General features: G+C 38.9%; 2 long non-coding RNA genes across 2 annotated transcripts; both read right to left on the bottom strand.

Annotated features, from left to right (window-relative positions):
• Positions 1-4,628: 4,628 nt before the first annotated feature.
• LOC130989131 (uncharacterized) lies at positions 4,629-7,659 on the bottom strand. Its single transcript, XR_009090492.1, has 3 exons — positions 7,410-7,659; positions 5,389-5,452; positions 4,629-4,870 (listed from the first exon to the last, which is right to left on the bottom strand). It is a non-coding gene; the product is annotated as an uncharacterized LOC130989131 (long non-coding RNA).
• Positions 7,660-15,690: 8,031 nt separating this feature from the next.
• LOC130989130 (uncharacterized) lies at positions 15,691-18,721 on the bottom strand. The gene is made up of 3 exons (XR_009090490.1): positions 18,472-18,721; positions 16,451-16,514; positions 15,691-15,932 (listed from the first exon to the last, which is right to left on the bottom strand). It is a non-coding gene; the product is annotated as an uncharacterized LOC130989130 (long non-coding RNA).
• Positions 18,722-22,610: the final 3,889 nt, after the last annotated feature.

Raw genomic sequence — 22,610 nt, 5'->3', positions numbered from 1 at the left:
TCTTCTGTGCAGTAGTGATTCCTCACGAATCACTCTTTCAAGGACTTCTGACGTCGCTTTGAATTCTGTCTCTGTTTCCTTGAGACGTTGAAGAAGTTCTTATTTCTGAGACTGAAGTAGTTTCAGTCTGTTGTTCAGTCTGTGTGCCTGAACATTTCTTTTGTCTGCTTCGTCTTCATCTGTTATGAAGTGATGCATGACAATCCATCGAGCATCTTGCACTTGATCAGTCTCTCTTATGATCTGTTTGTGCTCCCTAAGAAGATTTTCAAATCTTGTTCTTAGGTTTTGATACTCTAGTCGTGTTTGATCATATCTGCTTGTTGCTTCTGAATGTGAGTGGGTTGGACTCTGATTTTCTTCTGGAAAGATGAACCTTTCTTCTTCATCAGACTCCAATGATCCCATCTCAAGTCCGCTGATCCCTCGAAAATATGTATGAACATAATCGCTGGAGGGATCCATCTTGTTCCTGTACATGGTTAGAGAATGAAGGTAGAAGCACACAGGAGACAGGATAAGGACACAAACCAAGCAGACACAAGGGTAATCTCGAGAAGAGATTTTTTGATCAAAGAAAACATTTCCCCCAAATAGGATCTAGTTCAAGTAGAACTAGTCAGAGACAGATAGTTCTTGCGAACAACCTGCTCTGATACCAATTGTCCGGGGGGTCTCGAATAGGTGTATGGGGGGGGGGAATACACCTATAGGCTATTTTTATGACTATCTACAAACCTCAATCAGAGGGATCTCAGTCAGAGATAGAAACAAAACTTTACACGCAAACAAGACACCTGTTTAACCGAAATAAGTGTTGACCAACAGGGTTGACGACTGATACTGAAAGCTCTTCAGTAAAGAGTTATCAGTTAAGTCACTGGAACTTAACTGATCCACGTAAGGGCTTCAATCGTGTTTGCAGAGATGAAGATGATATCTCTCTTCCTTACTATCAGAGGATAGTGAGTCAGATTGATATCATACACAGCAGAAATTAAACTTAGTTTCGAATAGCCTCGGTGGAGCAGATAGTTGGATTAAGGTTTCTCTTTTCAGTTAGTCAGCATTCAGTTTTATCAATTGAAATAACACAGTTATGAATGTAAAACTGAAAGCTGTAAATAACACAGAGACTTTTACGTGGTTCGGAAAAACTCTTTCCTACATCCACGGCTGGTTGATCAGACCAACAATCCACTCCGTAAGTGCTTCCCGGGTGCACTGCAAACCGTGAACTGAAGATAGCTCTCTCTTCAGCACCTACACACCTCGCGTAGGGTTTCCCTACCTACACACCTCGCGCAGGATTTCAGCACCTACACAGCTCGCGCAGGATTTCCTTGCTAAGCACACCTCGTGCTCAGACTTCCCTATCAGAGTTCAGAACACCTTCTGAAACTCCGAGTCACTCAAACACTCTTATGGGGGAGAGGTTTAAACGAGTGCCAACTATACTTACAAAGAACAAGTTCTTTGAAGCAAGTTTGACCTTTGGCTTCTGGGTACACAGAATATATGCCTAGGGTCTAAGAGAATGTATGTAATCAGCAGTGACTGATTTTGGCTTTGGAATTCTCTTCTTCGATTCAAGCTTTGGGCGGTTTAAGCTTTAGGCTGAGTAGCTATTTCGGCAGAGCTTCAGCTTATGTCGTTGAATCGGTGAAGATTGAAGTGATCCTCGAGCGCTATTTGTAGGAGAACTCTTGAATAGATCCGTTGGCGTAAATCGTCCTCAAGATTTCTTCTGTTGGAGAGCAATTCGAATTTGGGCTGAGGCTTCAATCTTCGAGGTTCCTTGTCTGTGTGGAAACGGCTCTCTTTGATGGACAGGAGATGTGACATCTCTGAAAAGTAACCACCAGATAGGAATGACCTCTGCAGAGATAAGATATTGAGATATCTCTGCATTTAATGCGGCTGTACTTGAGCGTACGTGGCTTCCTCTGAACGTTGGAAGATCAGTCCTAGGAGGAATGTTCAACTGATACTTGACTTTAGTATCAGTCCATGGCGCGCATTAAATAATCAGTCTTCAACTGATTCTTCAACTGATACTTCAGTTGGTAACTGCAGTCTTCAGTCTTCAGTCTTCAGTCTTCGTTCTTCAGTCTTCAGTCTTCAGTCTTTGACACCGCAACTAAACTAGAAACGAACTCTAACACTTGAGTTCAAAAACGATTCTAGTCTATTACATTTAAGTCCTATGAATTTTGGTATCATCAAAACAAGGGTTAGGATATTCCACAAGGTGGGGTCATCGAGTGATTGGCCATCGAGTGAAGCCGTACTACGAGCACCAGAGCTCGCCTATGGAGGTGGGGTCTCAAGCTCTACACAACCCTAGCTGAAATTTAGCTCTGAAGTCGGGCTGGCGACTCTAAATCTAGCGCTTGGTGGGAGGCAACCCACCGTTGGTTTGTTTATGTTTTTCTTGTTTTGTTTTTCTTGTTCTTTCCTTGTTTTTCGTTGTGTGTTTCGTGTTTTTCCTAAGTTTCGGTTGCTTTGCGGATACTATGATGCTTGGTGTGCATGTCTTGTTTTCAGTGCTGCAATTCTCAATATGCCGCCAGCGCTGCTGCCACCACCGTTACTGCACGCCAGCGCTGCCCCGTTAAGCCCTATAGAACGCCAGCGCTAAACTTCTCCACGCTGCACTTTTCCGCGCTGCTCTGCCAGCGCTGACCCGATTCAGCGTGGCCACTTTCTACTCTGCATCGACCACAAACTCCACTCTTCACTGCCTCTCACGATGCTTCAGTTTCCCCATGCCAATAATCAGGGATGTTTTCTTCTCTATTCTTATTTCTTTTGTGCCCTGAGAACATGGCATGTTTTAAGTGTGGGGGGGTGTGTTTTATTGTGCTTATATTTTCAATTGGACGAGATTAGTCTTTCTATGCTTAGTTTTTGGTCTCGAATCTTGCTAATTTTTATGAATTTGTGGAAGAGTAGATGGTTTTCGATGCGAATTTCGGGTTTGTGAATGAATGGTGGTTATTCTTGTTTTACTCTTGATATATGTTTCTTGTTTATGCAAAGAATTTGAGTTTTGTTGCAACACTTTTGTAAGTAAGTAAAACGTGATTTGTCCGGTAGATGCTAGAAGGAGTGTTGTCATTGTGATTGCCTACGATCGTATCGTATCTGTGAAATGTGAAAAATGTTGGACGAATTGCCAACCCTGAAAATGCCAGCTCTGAAACATCTGGCATGTTCTGAAACGTGACAGCTCTGAGTCACTGCTCCTCTAGTGTAACTATGAGCATGGGAAACCACGTGAAAAGACTTTGGAGTACATCCAAATGGTTTTTATTTCACGAATTATGGCTCAACTGTCGAAATCTCAAGCACACAAAGTGTGAAAAATGGTGATATTGATTATAAAGGCGATCACATTAGGGAATTCACTTCTAGCGGAGAATTGGGTCTGATCGAATTACTTGCATTACCCTTTTGTTGCTTCTTAAACTTTGAGTTACTTGCATGATCGAGAGATGTGTATTGATTGTAAAATTTTGAATTGACTTTGAGAATGTTTGGATGGAAATAGCATTGTCGAAATCAATCTCTTCTTAGGATTCATATGGATTTTGCTTGAGGACAAGCAAAAGGCTAAGTGTGGGGGGGTTGATTTATGCTTAATTGTTCTAAATTTTGGGGTTTGCATGTGCATATTTTAAGTTAAATCTTATGGAAATTGGTGCGTTTTATGGTGTATTTTATGCTTTGCAGGAGATTTAGAATTTTGAGATGAAGAGTGCAAAATTTGGAGAGTTTGGGCTAAGAATTGTGTTTATGTGCATACTCTGGCACGTCAGAGAAGCGAAACCCCGTGCCAGAGCTGAGAAGGCCCGTGTCAAAGCCAGAGAAATCAAAGCCAGAGGAATCAAGCGCTCCAGATCCAGAGAAGTCATTTGCCAAAGCAGCGAAATCACAAGTCAGAGGGGAGAGAAGTCATTGCAGAGGAATCATAAGTGCAGAGGAATCATAAGTGCCAGAGAAATCGAATCCCAGAGCAGCGAAGTCAACTAATCAGAGGAATCACTAGTCAGAGGGATCACTAGTCAGAGGAATCAATAGGCAGAGAAGTCAGACAGAGCAGAGAAATGCGCCAGAGCGGAAGCCGTTTCTCTGACGGAAGCCATTTCTCTGGCGAGAGCCCCGAATTCGGCCAAAATGGAGATGACTTGCAGCGCGCGTTACAGCTGGAGAGTTGCCTTATCTTGCACGATTCTATTGCCTTTAGAATTCTACTTTGCATGGCAACTTCCATGGCATAGGAATAGGTGACTTACTTCGCTTCAGCTCGGATAGGAATAGGTGTAACACCCCGTACTTTTATGAGTAGTAGTAGTGTCGAGACATTACAGAGAGTACTACGGTACTGAAATATGAGATTATAATTAAGATGAGATGGAGTGTCGCAGCCCGTTTCCCGACACTAGTGATAGTGGGGTACGAGTATCGATACGACTATTTTTAAAAGAATAAATGATAAGAAGAATAGGTCGAACATTAAGCGGAAGCTCGCATCAAAGCACACTAAGGAAAATCATCATAAATGACCCCAAGGGTAAAATCGTCAACGTCGTTATAACTTTTTAATTATCAGGAATTTCAAGATCAAAAACAAAACGGGTATCGCTCATTTTTCGTAAGGAATCATAATATGCAGAGTATCGCAGCAAAAGGCGAATCGATTATATGTATGAAGACATATAACCGTGAGTACATTGCTTAACTTCAAAAGAAAAGTTAAAGTATATCAATTATCAAGACTTTATCGTCAAAATGGAAATACGATAAAGTAAATACATCCTTTAACAATTCCCCGCCAGCACCAGACCAATCTCGCTCCTCGCTTATCCTGCACATTTAGAAATACATGCAGGGCGTGAGTATATAATACTCAGTGGGCAACGCCGAAAAACAAGGAAAGTGCTCTTAGAGCTATAAGTTTGAAGCTTGCCACATCTCAGCAATACACAGAAATAAGTTAGTATTAAATGAATCTGTGCATGCAGTTTTCATAATCATGACATCATAAGTAAACGAATGAATGACAGCTGTCAAAGATCTCAACATGCATGTACCACATCTACAACTCATCATCATCAAAGGTACTGAGAAGTAGGCCTCCCTCTCAAGTACCGTGACCGGCCGACCCGAAGACGGCTCACAGTCACCTCTGTGCACAAAATCCCGCTTGTGGCAGGACCGAATTCGTCTCATCAGTAGAGGGTAACACACAAGCTCAACATCAAAAATTGGCAAGTCAAACAGTTCTCAAACATCATTTATCTCAAAACATTTGATAAGTTCTTAACATCATTACATCATTTTAGAAAGCTCATATGATAAACATATACTCAAAATATTGCCCACCTGAAGACCTTACTCAAAAACTCCCGTCAAAGCGGAGTTACTTACTTCCTTGCTCTGCTTGTGTCTTCAGGGATCATCGTCATCATCGAAGGTTCATGTCAGAAAATGAATCTCGATTAGAACTTAACGACGAAAACTCATGCCTCAACTCATGCTCTATATTATATTCTATCTCCTTAACCAACTCTACATAAACTCTTCACTCATTTCAAAACCTTAAGTCCAAGGATAGGTTTCAAGAAAATCATGGTTCTAGGTCTCGATTCATCTCTCATATAAGACTCGTCTAATCTCATTCAAACACTTAGGCAACACCATCACATAAGGCACATAAGAGAATACAATCAAACATCAACAAAACATGCTCTGTTTTCCCACTGACTCAACTTCAAAATTTAACACGTTCTGACTCCGACATCCCCTGGACTCCAGACCCATACCAAAAGAAAGGTATTTGAGTCTAGTTTCATTTAAAAAAAAGTAGAGTCAGAAACTCCAAGTGGTTTGGGAGATATGGCGTTTTTACCACGGTCTACCATATTCGGCAGTTTTGAGCAATCGGAAACATTGATTTTTTTAAAATAGTAAACGTTGTCAAACTGAGCTCAAATTTGGTGGATATCTAGCCCATACAGTAAGGTTGATACCATAAAAATTTGAAAAGCTAGATCACACAGGAAGTCACTGAAATGAATGACTTTGTCCCCTGTTCTCTGAAATTCCCGGCAGAAATGTGCAGATTTGGTTTTGCATTTTATAAAAATAGTAAATCAAGTCCAAATGACTTGAAATTTTACAGAGGTGCTCAAGACTCATGTAGGGACATTCTGTAAAATTTTCAAAGCTTTTTGACATCGACAAACCGTCGATCACAGTAGGTCAGTAGCCTACGAAAAATCATCAAAAACTCATCTCAAACTCTTAAATGCTCAATTCAACATTCCTTCAAGGAAAACCAATCAAAGCTCAATTTAAACACATATAACACTCAAAAACATTCAAACACATTAAAATACTCATTATACTCAAATTAACTCTCCTCTTTTACATCTTAACTCAAATCTCAAGGGAAACGTTTCAACAACGTATCAATCAATTCTCTTTTCAATCTCATGCTCAAAAACACTCAATCATTCATTATTGACTCCATACATCATGTAACTCATTTTACACATATAAATCCCTTTTTATCATGTAAACTAACTCTAGTGAAAAACTCATATATTCACATAAACTCTCAACAAAAACATGACAACTTCACAAAATGATCATAAATCAATTTGACCTCATTTTATCATTCGTTAACCCCACATCATATGAGAACCCAAAAAAAAACTCCTTCAAACTAAACTAAGTCCAAATTTTACTTAGCTTACATTAGACTTAATCAAACATATTAAAACACTAATATCATGCTTAAAAACATATATTTTAAGCTAAATCACTTAATAGACACATAGACAAGAATATCCTAATTTTTATTGAACTAAACTCTAAGAAATTTTATAAACTCACATGGATCTTTAATCTCATCATATATCTATCAATTTTAGTCATTTAAACTCACATATACTCCATCAATTCACAAATAAGGGCATATATACACATATCCCTAATTCTAGTAAACTAACTCACATCAAAAACATCATTCAACATCATATACTCAATTTAATCCATCATTCATCATCATATACATCTCATAGACTCATATACATCATCAATCCATCACCTTGATCATCAACTCAAAAATTCCCAAATTGGGGTAAACTAAACTCATCGAAATTTTTACATCACAAAGCATAGCTTTTCAAAACACATGCTAATCATCACCAAATATCACATAGATCACTTTTCTCACCTCAATTCAAGGAAAGAAGAAGAAAAATTTTTGAAGGGTAAGATACCCATTTTTTCGAAAATTTGAAGGAAAAAGGGAGGGGGTGATTTCTTGCTCCAATCCTTCAAATAAACTCATATACAAACTCATACAAATTATATCTATGAATATGGAGATCACTTACCCAAGTTTACACCAAATATCAAATTTTCTCTCACTATTCTTGAAACCAATCTTCAAGGATTCTCTTGGATTTAAGTTAATAGGATGTGTTTATGGAGGATTTAAGTAGTGATTTATGTGTTTGGCATACTTGGGTAGAGCTTCGGAGGTCTCATCTATGGCTAACAATGGAGGAAAGTAGAGAGATGAAGGGAGGGAGAGAGAGCTCGAAAATTAGGGAAGAAGGAGAGAGAGGAATTCTTGCAAGATATGAAATGATCTTGTGATCTTTAAAGGGGATTTGCAAATCTTAGAGGATATTTGCTAATTAATGGATGATCTCTCTCTCACTCTAATCTCTCTCTAATCTCTACACTCTCCATCTCATACTCTCAATTCTCTACTCTCTCAATTTTATACTTAGCAAAATTTAGGCATATAACATATGGCATGGGTAATTAAATAAAGTGTGTGAAAGGTGATCAAATAAAATCACAAAACTATGGTAAAGTCACTCATTAATAAAATACCACATCATAAATATTCATGTGACCAAAATAATAATTATAGCACTCATATTAGTGCACTCACATATATATAATATTCCTCTTCGTAGGAAGAAAAATAATTTTAAAAAAAATATTATGCTCGGAAAAATTTTCATAAACCGGCATCATTCGATTTCTCGATAAAAATAAACCATACTTGCTTTGGAAACTTAAACGAAATTCCAAATGCTAAGGTCTCGAATAAAAATCATAATAACTCGGTCACAGTGACACACATCACGAAAATCACATAATCATTCAGTCATGTAAATTCACATAACATCACATCAAAATAGTCGGCAGGCTCAAATAAGCTAGACGTCTCTCTGACCGACTCTATATATCTAGGTTTCTCACTCTTTCTTCCTCGACTCTATTTCCAACTCAGTATTCCTATTTTTCTTAATAGGACAGTCAATCTTTAACAATTCAGTATCCGGTAACTCTATTCCCGGTAGTTGGAAATAAAATAAAATCTCAGCTCAATTCAATCAGCATCTCTATCTCAACTCATTTATCACATCTCTTCACTTTAGCTCCATCATTGATTTATTCACTCGTATCTCTATTTAAAAGACAATCTGTCTTATCTACTCATAAAAAGTAGTCTCGTAATTTGACATCTCAGTACTCTCAATAGTGTTAAGACACTATCTCACAACATGAGGAAAAGTACGGGGTGCTACATCCTACCCCCCTTAAAAAAAATTTCGTCCCGAAATTTGAGTTATTCTTCTTCGGGAAAAAGCTCTGGGTACTTCTCTTTCATCTTCTCTTCAACTTCCCATGTTGATTCTTCTTGACTATAATATCTCCATTGGATTTTCATCAAAGGAATCGATTCGTCCCTCAATTATTGGATTTTCCAGTCCAGTATAGCATCAGGTCTATCTCTTCGTAGCTCAAAACTGGTTCCAGGGACACCTCTTCTTGATAGATGACGTGTTTTGGATCAAACACGTACTTTCTCAATTGAGAAACATGGAAAACGTCTTGGACGTTCGCGAAGCCCGGAGGCAACGCTAGTTTATAGGCTACATGGCCTACTTACTCTAATACATCATAAGGTCCTATATATCTCGGTTTGAGTTCTTGTTAACTCGAAAAAAACATGCTCCCCGAGATAGGGAAAAACTCACATAATCATCGTTTCTATCATCAACAGAATCTATTCACAATTACTCAATTGTTGAGTTTTCTTTTCTCGATTTTGCTAATCGATGCCATAATTCATGGCTAAGTGGTCTCACTTCTATTGTGGAAGTCTCTAATAGGTATAATTGTATAAGGTTGCCAAAATGGCGCCTTCACGTGTTAACACGTTAAACATCCTTCTACGAAAGATGCCCTCTCTCGCTTCTTATTCTCCTATCAAAGCGTCGTTTCAGTCTTGGCATATCTTTATACTGTCCACATGTGTGGTGTAAGAGGTGTCATGAGCTTCGCTCATAATCTCATTCCTCAACTCTTCTTTATCGGGTACACACAGTCGCTCTCTTAAAACTAAAATGGCATTATCTGTCGCCTCTTGATAATTCTCTATTTTCTCGATTCGAGTCTTCATTCGCAATCTTTCCATCTTCTCATCCTCTCTCTGAGCTGTGGCTATTCTCGATCGTAAGTCAGGTGTCATGCTCAGTGCAGAAATTATTATTTCTGTCGTTGGTGGTGGTATCTCTACCTCCTAATTCATCTTCTCGAATTCCTTGATTGGGTTCACTTCTCGTGTAAGGAGAAATCCTAACTCTCCCTGATTCTTTCTGCTCAATGCATCGGTTACAACGTTAGCCTTCCCGGGGTGATAATTTATTCCACAATCGTAGTCCTTCATCAACTCTAGCCATCTTCTTCGTCGTATGTTCAGATCTTTTTGCTCAAAGAAATATTTGAGACTCTTATGATCGGTGTATATCTCACACCGTACTCCGTAGAGATGGTGTCTCCAGATCTTCAAAGCATGCACTACGGCTGCTAATTCTAAATCATGCGTTGGATAAATCACTTCATGCGGTCTCAGTTGTCGTGAAGCATACGCTATAACTTTTCACTCTTGTATCAGTGCACATCTTGGACCATTTTTCGATGCATCAGTATAAACTGCATACTCTTGATCCGCTTTTGGAATAGCTAACACTGGTGCAATAATAAGCCTTTTCTTCAGCTTTTGAAAACTCCGCTCGCCTTCGTCCGTCCAAACGAACTTGACTTCTTTCTTTAGCAGGTGCGTCAATGGCTTAGCGATTTTCGAAAAGCCGCTAATAAAACGTCGATAGTATCCTGCTAATCCCAGAAAACTGCGAATCTCGTGCGGTGTGGTTGGCGATCTCCGCTCCTGTACCGCTTGGACTTTCGCTGGGTCCATTTCGATTCCTCTTGCAGAAACAATATGGGCGAGAAAATTGATTTCATCCAGCCCAAAACTCGCATTTGCTAACTTCGCATAAAGCTTTTCAGCTTGTAATCTCTCCAACATGATCCTCAAACGTTCTTCGTGTTCTCATTTACTCTTCGAGTAAATCACGATATCGTTTATAAAGACTAACACGAACTTGTCTAAGTATTCGCGGAAACGCGATTTATGAGATCCATGAATATTGCCGGAGCATTCGTCAAATCGAAAGGAATTACTATAAACTCATAGTGTCCGTATCTTGTACGAAATGCCGTCCTCGGAATATCTTCCGATCGTATCTTTAGCGGATGGTATCCCGTTCTCAAGTCAATTTTTGAAAAAGTGCTCGCTCCTTGTAGTCGATCGAACAGATCATCGATCCAGGGTAACGGATACTTATTCTTTAACGTCACTTTGTTCAACTCTCAACAGTCGATACACAACCTCAAGTTTCCATTCTTCTTTTAACAAAAAGAACTGGTGCTCCCCACGGGGAAACACTAGGTCGAATGAAACCCATATCTAGAAGTTCTTGTAGTTACAGCTTCAACTCTGGCAACTCATCGGGGGCCATTCTGTACGGCGCTTTCGACGTAGGTACGGTGCTAGGCTCTAACTCGATTGTAAACTCAAGCTGTCGATCTGGGGTAATCCCGGTAAAGTTTCAGGAAAAACGTCTGTATACTCTCGCACATCTGGTACGTCGTCAACGTTTGCCTTGAATTCATCTCTCTGGTTCAAATATATAACGTACGCGGTTGTATCTTTTCTTTGCAAGAGATTTCTTGCTTACAGTGCCGAGATGGTCGGCGTCTTCTTCTATTTTCTCTCAATCTCAGAGAAGGAAGTAGGTTCTTGGCCAAATGGCTGGAAAGACATCCGTCTCTCCTTACATTGTATCCTTGCATGGTTTTTCTATTACTAATCCGTTCCCACAAATTATATCCAAGTGCCACATAGGCATCAATCTTAGGCTTCTAGCCTCGAGCTTAATCGATTTTAACTCGAATTCTAAATTAGGGCATACGGATAAAACCGTAGTAATTCTGTCTATGGGTATGGCTACTCTTTAGAGGTTGTGGAGCAAGCTCTATGTTCAGTGTCGAACAAACATACTATGGGCACATCTTTCAACTCGCCTATATCTAACGAATTTCCTCTATTCTTGTCCGGTGCTTCCTACTCAAGCGCGAACAGTTTCTGGCGATGCGGTTGATACGCCCACGACGATACAGTCGATTCGCCTGCGGGGCTGGTAGTTGCCTTCCTGACTGACGCGGTCGATAGGCTGGCTGTTGTCGCTGTGGTGGAAATAGCGGTAGATTCCCTCCATTGCTTTGAGTTGCGGTCGAAACTGAATTGGTCGTCTTTCGCTTCCACTTTGCTGACGATTCGGACACTGGTTCGAGTAGTGCCCGATCCTTTCGCAGGTATAATTGCTTATTCTTTCTTATCTTGCGTTATCTCCGACGTAATTTATTGCTCTTCGACAAAGCGATAACCCTCGCGGTCCTTGAAAAACTGCTGCTGGGGCAGCTGGGCCAATTATAAGGCTGTTCATCTCAGTTCTGATGTCGCGGTGGCGTATTTTGACTCCGCCACGGCTCCTTGGGAATCTTGACTTCGGTCGTCCTATTTTCTCTTTTCTTCTTGCTTGCATCCAGAAAAGGATGGATTGCACGTCTGAGTGCTCTAACTCGTTTGGGTGCTGAAGCTCAAATCACGTTCTCTGGCTGCATTGCCAGTTCTATATCAAATGCTCTATTTAATGCTTCAGTACACATAACCGCATTCTGACTCGTTAAATCATCTCGTACCTCTTATTTCAAATTTGATCGAAACAATTCTGACATCTTCTCGTTCATCTCTTCTCGATATGTGGCATACCGATCCAAGTCGCGAAACTGACGTTCGTATTCAGCTACGGTTTTATTACCTTATCTCATATCATCAACTCTATTTCTTTCTTCGATCGGTTTCTCTTTCTCGGTAAAAGTCTAAGGGAACATATATCAACCTTAGAACAAATTCTCATAACTCACGAATCATAAGACTCTTACTCAACATCATACTATTTTCTCAATTCTCATAACTCATTGTCAAAGACATATTTCATGTCTATCAATGCAACATCAGCTCAAAACTCTACTCAAGCATAGAGACTCTCTGGTCATCGTCATATAGACATATAAGAAAATTTTCTCTTTCGAGAACTCTTACTAATTGCGGGGCGTAACGAAAATAAAACATCCCCTATTATTACGACGATGCTACATCTATACTAGTCGTCATCCCAGTTTACTATCGTGGAAAACATTATCTGCTCTAACCCATCATCTCGATCTTCTTGAACCTGCTATTGCCTATTCTGGCTTAGCATCACTTCTTCTCGTCCTCGAATTTGTTAGCTTGTTGCATACTTGGCTAATATAAGAAAATCCATAATCGAAAAGTTGTGCTCGTCCCGTAATAATTATATTCTATGGCTGCTCCCATATATCGTGTTTCTTCCAAACACTCTTCTTGTTATACCATCCTAATTACCTAGACGATCCTAACTCTTGTCGGATGTGATAGGGAATAGGATGTGATGAATAAAAATGTCTGATCTTGAACAAGACGAGCTCAAGTAATGGAATGATTCCATAATAGCCAGTGCTATTTCAAGGATATTGAAGAAGTTACAATCAAGGCAAGATCGAAAGCTAGAACAAAATCTAGAACAAAAACTGAGATATAATATGATAGAAATAAATCAATACTGGAGGTAGAAACAATCCACTAAGTGGAAAATGAATAAATTGTCCACTGTTAAGCAAGGGGCAAGGATTTCCAACACAAACGGCTCAGGCTCAAACACAGTGGATCTGGAAAAATTTTCTCAATAGGAAATAGTTCATCTCCTGTTGGAGTTCAAATGGATGCAGAAAAATTTAAATACGACCAAGCGGGATAGGGACTCAATAAGTCTACTCTCATGACTATTCTAGCGATGAAACGCGCGGTCCCGGTGAAAGTACCTCTATTTCAAAGTACTATTGGTCAATAGTATCTATGCATCCCATGAAGTCTCCATAACACGTTCGTCCTATTAGGGTCGTGTCCCTAAATCGCGATGAAAACTCTAACTCTCGTCGTATTATCTCAACGGTTGGTTTCTCTGCTCCTCTTCTTCATCTTCTTCTCGGTTTATGTTCCTTCGGTTCCCTCTTCTTCTCGGAGGTATACTATAAAGGAAAAAGAGTTATATAACTATCGACTTCTAAACTATCCGTTCGTCATTACAAAATACAAATCCTCGTTTTTCTTACTTCACTTCTATATCTCATTCGTGATCTCAAAGTTCTCAAAATTCTCGTCTACTCTATTTCTCGTCTATCATCGTTCGTAATTCTCATCAATCTCTATTTCTCATTTATCATCAAGCCTCAACATCATCATCATTCTCAAAGCTCTGATAAAGATAGTGAAACTCACTACTCATCTACATCTCTGTATATATATATATGGAAAATTGCCTCTCTCTCGAGGTCTTTTACAAAAGTAGGATCCTATGTACAAAGGTCCTAACACTAAAATGATGCTTTAACTATACAAGCATCATAGGTACTAAGCATCTATAGATCTATGCTATGTACACATACACACTATATTATGCCTCTCTACCTATATATATACATATACGTATATATCAACTATGCATCTATACATATGTACGCGTCTACTAGATACACGTGATCGCTAGTCGTCGTCTCCTGAAATCCTGCTCGTCGCATCGTCAACCTCCATATCCTCACTCGGCTCCGTCTCCTCACTCGGCTCCGACTCCTGACTCTCGTACTCGTCGATCAGTCGGTAGACGCTATCGTCGCTCGGCTCATCCTCGACGTCGGTGTCCATCATCGGACCATAAACCGGCACCTCGGGAACAGGTACCCATGTCTCGATTCCGTTGGCAGCGATATGACGCTGTAATGGCTGGGTCCGTCCGTGGCCGACCGTCATCTCTGGAGTTTCCTCATCCGGGTCCTCCTCATCACTGTTCAGGTGTACTGGCCGAGACCTTCCCTCCTGGGCGTCTCGGGACGGTGAAAATAAAATCGAGTGTATATACGTCTGAAAAGCCAAGGTGCCCGGCTCAGGCAACGGGGCAACCCTCGGATAAGGATAAAAGGGCACATACTGCGTCTCAGACTCAGTAGAATCAATCGTCTGTGTCGACTCAACCGGTGGCAATGGCAACGGTGTCGTCGCCGGTGTCAAATCCCAAGACGGGAAATCAGCACTGGGAGAAGGAATAAGTGATACAAACGCAAACGGATCACGCTCAATCCCAGGTGAGTACGGCTCGAAAACCATCGGCTCTGGATCATCAGACTCGAGAGAAACTGAAATCGGATCAGCTGGGGGTAGAGGTGCCATCAGAATCGGCTCCTCGAGAGGTGGAGGCATAACAACTAGCTCCCTTCCCTGGGCTGGTCCCTCAGACTCTCCATACGGCGGTGAAGGTGGCTCGCCATAAGCAAGGTAGCGGTGGCTCAACGTCGCGATGAAACCACGAAAATCGGTGCTCACCAACCGCCCTAACTCAGTCCTCCTGATATACTGCGGCACCAGCGAAGCCGCCCAGTCTCGCCACTCGGGTGGCAGCTGTGGAATCAGGTGAGTGATGGCCTCAGCCTCATCAATCCCGTGGATACTAGCCTCCCACCAACGACGGTGGTAATGCGCTAGAAACTTTCCAAGAGTATCGCCCTCGCTATATCGTCGCTGTATCGCTGCCTCCTCTCGACTTCATCCTCGTTTGGTACGGTAGGGCATCGGCTATACTAGCCTCAACATCTCTCCTCGTATTCCACATCAACTGCCTCGTACCAGAATTCATCATCTCAAACAATTTCGTCATTAAAACAATACATGACTCATTAGTGTATCAAACTCAGCTCTCAACAGGAAAGCAACAAGAAACAACATCAACCTCTTACCTCGTTAAGCCGGAGGAGATGGGGTGCTGGGGTTTCGTTTCAAACTGACTCTCTCAAACTAGCCTAAGAATTCAAATTAGACTAGTACTCAAGTTAAAAAGATACCAGTAATCAAAGGTTCAACTCAGTCAAGCAATAGACTCAGAGCAGATGACCTGCTCTGATACCACCCTGTCGCAGCCCGTTTCCCGACACTAGTGATAGTGGGGTACGAGTATCGATACGACTATTTTTAAAAGAATAAATGATAAGAAGAATAGGTCGAACATTAAGCGGAAGCTCGCATCAAAGCACACTAAGGAAAATCATCATAAATGACCCCAAGGGTAAAATCGTCAACGTCGTTATAACTTTTTAATTATCAGGAATTTCAAGATCAAAAACAAAACGGGTATCGCTCATTTTTCGTAAGGAATCATAATATGCAGAGTATCGCAGCAAAAGGCGAATCGATTATATGTATGAAGACATATAACCGTGAGTACATTGCTTAACTTCAAAAGAAAAGTTAAAGTATATCAATTATCAAGACTTTATCGTCAAAATGGAAATACGATAAAGTAAATACATCCTTTAACAATTCCCCGCCAGCACCAGACCAATCTCGCTCCTCGCTTATCCTGCACATTTAGAAATACATGCAGGGCGTGAGTATATAATACTCAGTGGGCAACGCCGAAAAACAAGGAAAGTGCTCTTAGAGCTATAAGTTTGAAGCTTGCCACATCTCAGCAATACACAGAAATAAGTTAGTATTAAATGAATCTGTGCATGCAGTTTTCATAATCATGACATCATAAGTAAACGAATGAATGACAGCTGTCAAAGATCTCAACATGCATGTACCACATCTACAACTCATCATCATCAAAGGTACTGAGAAGTAGGCCTCCCTCTCAAGTACCGTGACCGGCCGACCCGAAGACGGCTCACAGTCACCTCTGTGCACAAAATCCCGCTTGTGGCAGGACCGAATTCGTCTCATCAGTAGAGGGTAACACACAAGCTCAACATCAAAAATTGGCAAGTCAAACAGTTCTCAAACATCATTTATCTCAAAACATTTGATAAGTTCTTAACATCATTACATCATTTTAGAAAGCTCATATGATAAACATATACTCAAAATATTGCCCACCTGAAGACCTTACTCAAAAACTCCCGTCAAAGCGGAGTTACTTACTTCCTTGCTCTGCTTGTGTCTTCAGGGATCATCGTCATCATCGAAGGTTCATGTCAGAAAATGAATCTCGATTAGAACTTAACGACGAAAACTCATGCCTCAACTCATGCTCTATATTATATTCTATCTCCTTAACCAACTCTACATAAACTCTTCACTCATTTCAAAACCTTAAGTCCAAGGATAGGTTTCAAGAAAATCATGGTTCTAGGTCTCGATTCATCTCTCATATAAGACTCGTCTAATCTCATTCAAACACTTAGGCAACACCATCACATAAGGCACATAAGAGAATACAATCAAACATCAACAAAACATGCTCTGTTTTCCCACTGACTCAACTTCAAAATTTAACACGTTCTGACTCCGACATCCCCTGGACTCCAGACCCATACCAAAAGAAAGGTATTTGAGTCTAGTTTCATTTAAAAAAAAGTAGAGTCAGAAACTCCAAGTGGTTTGGGAGATATGGCGTTTTTACCACGGTCTACCATATTCGGCAGTTTTGAGCAATCGGAAACATTGATTTTTTTAAAATAGTAAACGTTGTCAAACTGAGCTCAAATTTGGTGGATATCTAGCCCATACAGTAAGGTTGATACCATAAAAATTTGAAAAGCTAGATCACACAGGAAGTCACTGAAATGAATGACTTTGTCCCCTGTTCTCTGAAATTCCCGGCAGAAATGTGCAGATTTGGTTTTGCATTTTATAAAAATAGTAAATCAAGTCCAAATGACTTGAAATTTTACAGAGGTGCTCAAGACTCATGTAGGGACATTCTGTAAAATTTTCAAAGCTTTTTGACATCGACAAACCGTCGATCACAGTAGGTCAGTAGCCTACGAAAAATCATCAAAAACTCATCTCAAACTCTTAAATGCTCAATTCAACATTCCTTCAAGGAAAACCAATCAAAGCTCAATTTAAACACATATAACACTCAAAAACATTCAAACACATTAAAATACTCATTATACTCAAATTAACTCTCCTCTTTTACATCTTAACTCAAATCTCAAGGGAAACGTTTCAACAACGTATCAATCAATTCTCTTTTCAATCTCATGCTCAAAAACACTCAATCATTCATTATTGACTCCATACATCATGTAACTCATTTTACACATATAAATCCCTTTTTATCATGTAAACTAACTCTAGTGAAAAACTCATATATTCACATAAACTCTCAACAAAAACATGACAACTTCACAAAATGATCATAAATCAATTTGACCTCATTTTATCATTCGTTAACCCCACATCATATGAGAACCCAAAAAAAAACTCCTTCAAACTAAACTAAGTCCAAATTTTACTTAGCTTACATTAGACTTAATCAAACATATTAAAACACTAATATCATGCTTAAAAACATATATTTTAAGCTAAATCACTTAATAGACACATAGACAAGAATATCCTAATTTTTATTGAACTAAACTCTAAGAAATTTTATAAACTCACATGGATCTTTAATCTCATCATATATCTATCAATTTTAGTCATTTAAACTCACATATACTCCATCAATTCACAAATAAGGGCATATATACACATATCCCTAATTCTAGTAAACTAACTCACATCAAAAACATCATTCAACATCATATACTCAATTTAATCCATCATTCATCATCATATACATCTCATAGACTCATATACATCATCAATCCATCACCTTGATCATCAACTCAAAAATTCCCAAATTGGGGTAAACTAAACTCATCGAAATTTTTACATCACAAAGCATAGCTTTTCAAAACACATGCTAATCATCACCAAATATCACATAGATCACTTTTCTCACCTCAATTCAAGGAAAGAAGAAGAAAAATTTTTGAAGGGTAAGATACCCATTTTTTCGAAAATTTGAAGGAAAAAGGGAGGGGGTGATTTCTTGCTCCAATCCTTCAAATAAACTCATATACAAACTCATACAAATTATATCTATGAATATGGAGATCACTTACCCAAGTTTACACCAAATATCAAATTTTCTCTCACTATTCTTGAAACCAATCTTCAAGGATTCTCTTGGATTTAAGTTAATAGGATGTGTTTATGGAGGATTTAAGTAGTGATTTATGTGTTTGGCATACTTGGGTAGAGCTTCGGAGGTCTCATCTATGGCTAACAATGGAGGAAAGTAGAGAGATGAAGGGAGGGAGAGAGAGCTCGAAAATTAGGGAAGAAGGAGAGAGAGGAATTCTTGCAAGATATGAAATGATCTTGTGATCTTTAAAGGGGATTTGCAAATCTTAGAGGATATTTGCTAATTAATGGATGATCTCTCTCTCACTCTAATCTCTCTCTAATCTCTACACTCTCCATCTCATACTCTCAATTCTCTACTCTCTCAATTTTATACTTAGCAAAATTTAGGCATATAACATATGGCATGGGTAATTAAATAAAGTGTGTGAAAGGTGATCAAATAAAATCACAAAACTATGGTAAAGTCACTCATTAATAAAATACCACATCATAAATATTCATGTGACCAAAATAATAATTATAGCACTCATATTAGTGCACTCACATATATATAATATTCCTCTTCGTAGGAAGAAAAATAATTTTAAAAAAAATATTATGCTCGGAAAAATTTTCATAAACCGGCATCATTCGATTTCTCGATAAAAATAAACCATACTTGCTTTGGAAACTTAAACGAAATTCCAAATGCTAAGGTCTCGAATAAAAATCATAATAACTCGGTCACAGTGACACACATCACGAAAATCACATAATCATTCAGTCATGTAAATTCACATAACATCACATCAAAATAGTCGGCAGGCTCAAATAAGCTAGACGTCTCTCTGACCGACTCTATATATCTAGGTTTCTCACTCTTTCTTCCTCGACTCTATTTCCAACTCAGTATTCCTATTTTTCTTAATAGGACAGTCAATCTTTAACAATTCAGTATCCGGTAACTCTATTCCCGGTAGTTGGAAATAAAATAAAATCTCAGCTCAATTCAATCAGCATCTCTATCTCAACTCATTTATCACATCTCTTCACTTTAGCTCCATCATTGATTTATTCACTCGTATCTCTATTTAAAAGACAATCTGTCTTATCTACTCATAAAAAGTAGTCTCGTAATTTGACATCTCAGTACTCTCAATAGTGTTAAGACACTATCTCACAACATGAGGAAAAGTACGGGGTGCTACATGGAGTTATGATGATGAATAGAGATATTGAGCATTAGAGTTACACTTTTTGGTGAGACGAGTTATTATGTTAGATGGAAGTATGAGTCTGATAGTATTTTGATGTTTGAGAGTGTTTGATGAACTTTGGGAATGAAAAAGTTGATGAATTTTCGAGTTTGCTCTTGTATGCCCTCATTTCTCTGCTATGCCAGAGAATTCAGCATCCCGCTGGCGAGCATTCCTCTGGCGAGCATTCCGCTGGCGAGCATTCCTCTGGCGAGTATTCCTCTGCCTTTCGGTTCCTCTGGCCACTGATTTCTCTGCTCTGGCAACGGAGAGTTGATTTCTCTGCTCTGGCAGCGGAGAGTTGATTTCTCTGCGCGGGCAGCGGAGAGTTGATTCCTCTGCTCTGGCAGCGGAGAGTTCATTCCTCTGCTCTGACAGCGGAGAATTCATTCCTCTGACAGAGAAGTCTAGCATTCCTCTGCCTTGTCAGAGAATTCTTTTCTTCTCTGCTCTGCTCCGCTCTAGAGGCAGAGCTGAGATCGAGTATCTGTGAGTTTAGTTGTCCTATTGTTAATAGGAACATCTGATTAAGAATAGAGTTGAGATAAGTGAGTGAGAAACCCTATAGAAGGGAGAGTCGATTTGAGAGATGATCTAATTGAGAGATGATTGCTGATTGCTTTGATGTGATTTGTATCCGTGTTTTATCTGAGATGGTTTAAGTGATTGTCTACGTGACTATTTTGTTACGTGTGTTTGTATGGTGATGTGAGTATGATTTGTTTCGTGTTATGTTAACACGGATTATTTTCGAGATTTTGGAGAACGAGATTATTTTTAAAATCGGAAAATAGCAAACAGCTATTATTATTTTGCATATCAGTATTTTATGAGAAATATTTTACTGAGACATGAGATGTGATATTTTCGAGTACACTATTTTTGTTGTTACTATTATTTATTTGATTTTATCACATGAGTAAATAAAGTGTAGTTTTATTTTATCAAGAGACAGATACATAATTACAGTAATTCCACTACTACTACTACACTTGAGATATTTTGCTTTTACCACATGCTCATTATCTTTAATAGCAAGTGGATTAGGAGGTTGGAGTTAAGGGGGACATGCATTAATTAGCATTTATTATAAAGTGAAAATGTTGGGATAACACTTTGATTCAAGTGGGATTAAATTCTTGAGCAAGTCATTATCCTAATTCTACAAAAAACTCACGCACACCCTCCTTCTCCTCCCCATTCTCGGCCTCCCCTCTCTCTCTCTATACTCTCTTTTCCTCCATTGATGTCCATTGAAGAAAGCTTAGAGAAGCTTCAACAAACACTACTATGAGATAATCCACCATCCAATCCAATCAAACACTATCATATCTCATCAAATTCAAGAAGTTAGAGCTAAGATCAAAGTTGGAGCAAAGTCTTGATCACCTTTTAAATCCTTGAGTAAGTGATCTTAGATTATTTATTTGATCATATTAATGATATGTGAATGAGTATATGATCATGATTGAGCTAGAAAATCACCAAACTTATTTTTATGAAATTTTCGAAAATTAGGAGCTTGAAACCCTACGAATTTTGTTGTTTATTTTCTTGAATTGGCTTGAGTTATATGATGATGGATTTGAGTTTATGAGATGATCTAGATGATTAATGATGGATGAGATTGAAACTTGAGGTTGAGAAGTGAAAAATGAAAGTGTTAGTTGAGGAAGAAGATGACATATATGTGTATCTATATGGGATCTTGTTTTATGATGTTGATTTATGCTAATTGGTAACCTAGGATGTTAGATCTATGATTTGATCAATAGGTTATACATGATTAGTGGTATTTCAAAAGTTTTAGTTTAATAAAAACTAGGGTGATTAATAAATCTATGTGATTAATTGTGTGAAATCATTTAAGTATATAATCTTGAGCATGAAATAAGTATATGTTGAGGATATTGGCTATGGTTTGCCATGGGAATTTAATTGAGTTAAAGTGAGATTTGCTTTTGCTTTGAGTTGATGTTTGAGAATGATATGAGATGAGAAGAGTCGAGGTTGAGTATATTTTTTTTTTTGAATCGCTCGATCGTTTTGATGTGGTTGAGCATATAAAGAGTTTGAGATGAGATTTTGGAGAAATTTCGTAGGCCTTACTGACCTACTGTGATCGACGGTTTGTCGATGTCAAATATCTTTGAAAGTTTTATAACAACTGCCTACATGAGTCTTGAGTACCCGGGTAAAATTTCAAGTCATTTCAACTTCGTTTGATATTTCTTTAAAATGCAAAACCTAAACTGTGCATTATTACTGAGAATTTCAGAAAACAGGGGAAAAAGTCATTCATTTCAGTAGCTTCCTATGTGATCTAGCTTTCCAAATTTTGATGGTATCAACCTTATTGTGTTAGCTAGATATACACCAAAGTTGAGCCCAGTTTGACAACGTTTACTATTTTTCAAAAATTGTAACTTTCGGTTACACAAAACTGCCAGAAATGGTAGATCATGGTAACAACGTCATATCTCTCAAACCACTTGGAGTTTTTGACTCTACTTTTTTTTTAAATGAAACTAGACTCAAAGATCTTTCTTTAGGTATGAGTCTCGAGTCCAGAAGATGTCGGAGTCAGAACAGTTTAAATTTTGAAGTTGAGTCAGTGTAAAAACAGAGCATGTTTTGATGATGTTTGTTTGTGATTTCTTATGTGCCTTATGTGATTGTGTTGCCTATGTGTTTGAATGAGATTAGACGAACCTTATATGAGAGATAAATCGAGACTTAGAGCCATGATTTTCTTGAAACCTATCCTTGAACTTGAGGATGTGAGATGAGTGGAGAGTTTATATAGAGTTGAGTAAAGAGATAGAATATGAGATAGAGTATGAGTTAAGGCTTGGGAGTTAGTCAATGAGTTTCTAATC

This window comes from Salvia miltiorrhiza, chromosome 6 (genome assembly GCF_028751815.1).
Source record: "Salvia miltiorrhiza cultivar Shanhuang (shh) chromosome 6, IMPLAD_Smil_shh, whole genome shotgun sequence".
Classification (NCBI taxonomy): Eukaryota; Viridiplantae; Streptophyta; class Magnoliopsida; order Lamiales; family Lamiaceae; genus Salvia; species Salvia miltiorrhiza.
Note: the sequence above shows the minus strand (reverse complement) of the source record. Positions and strands in the feature narration are given on the sequence as shown.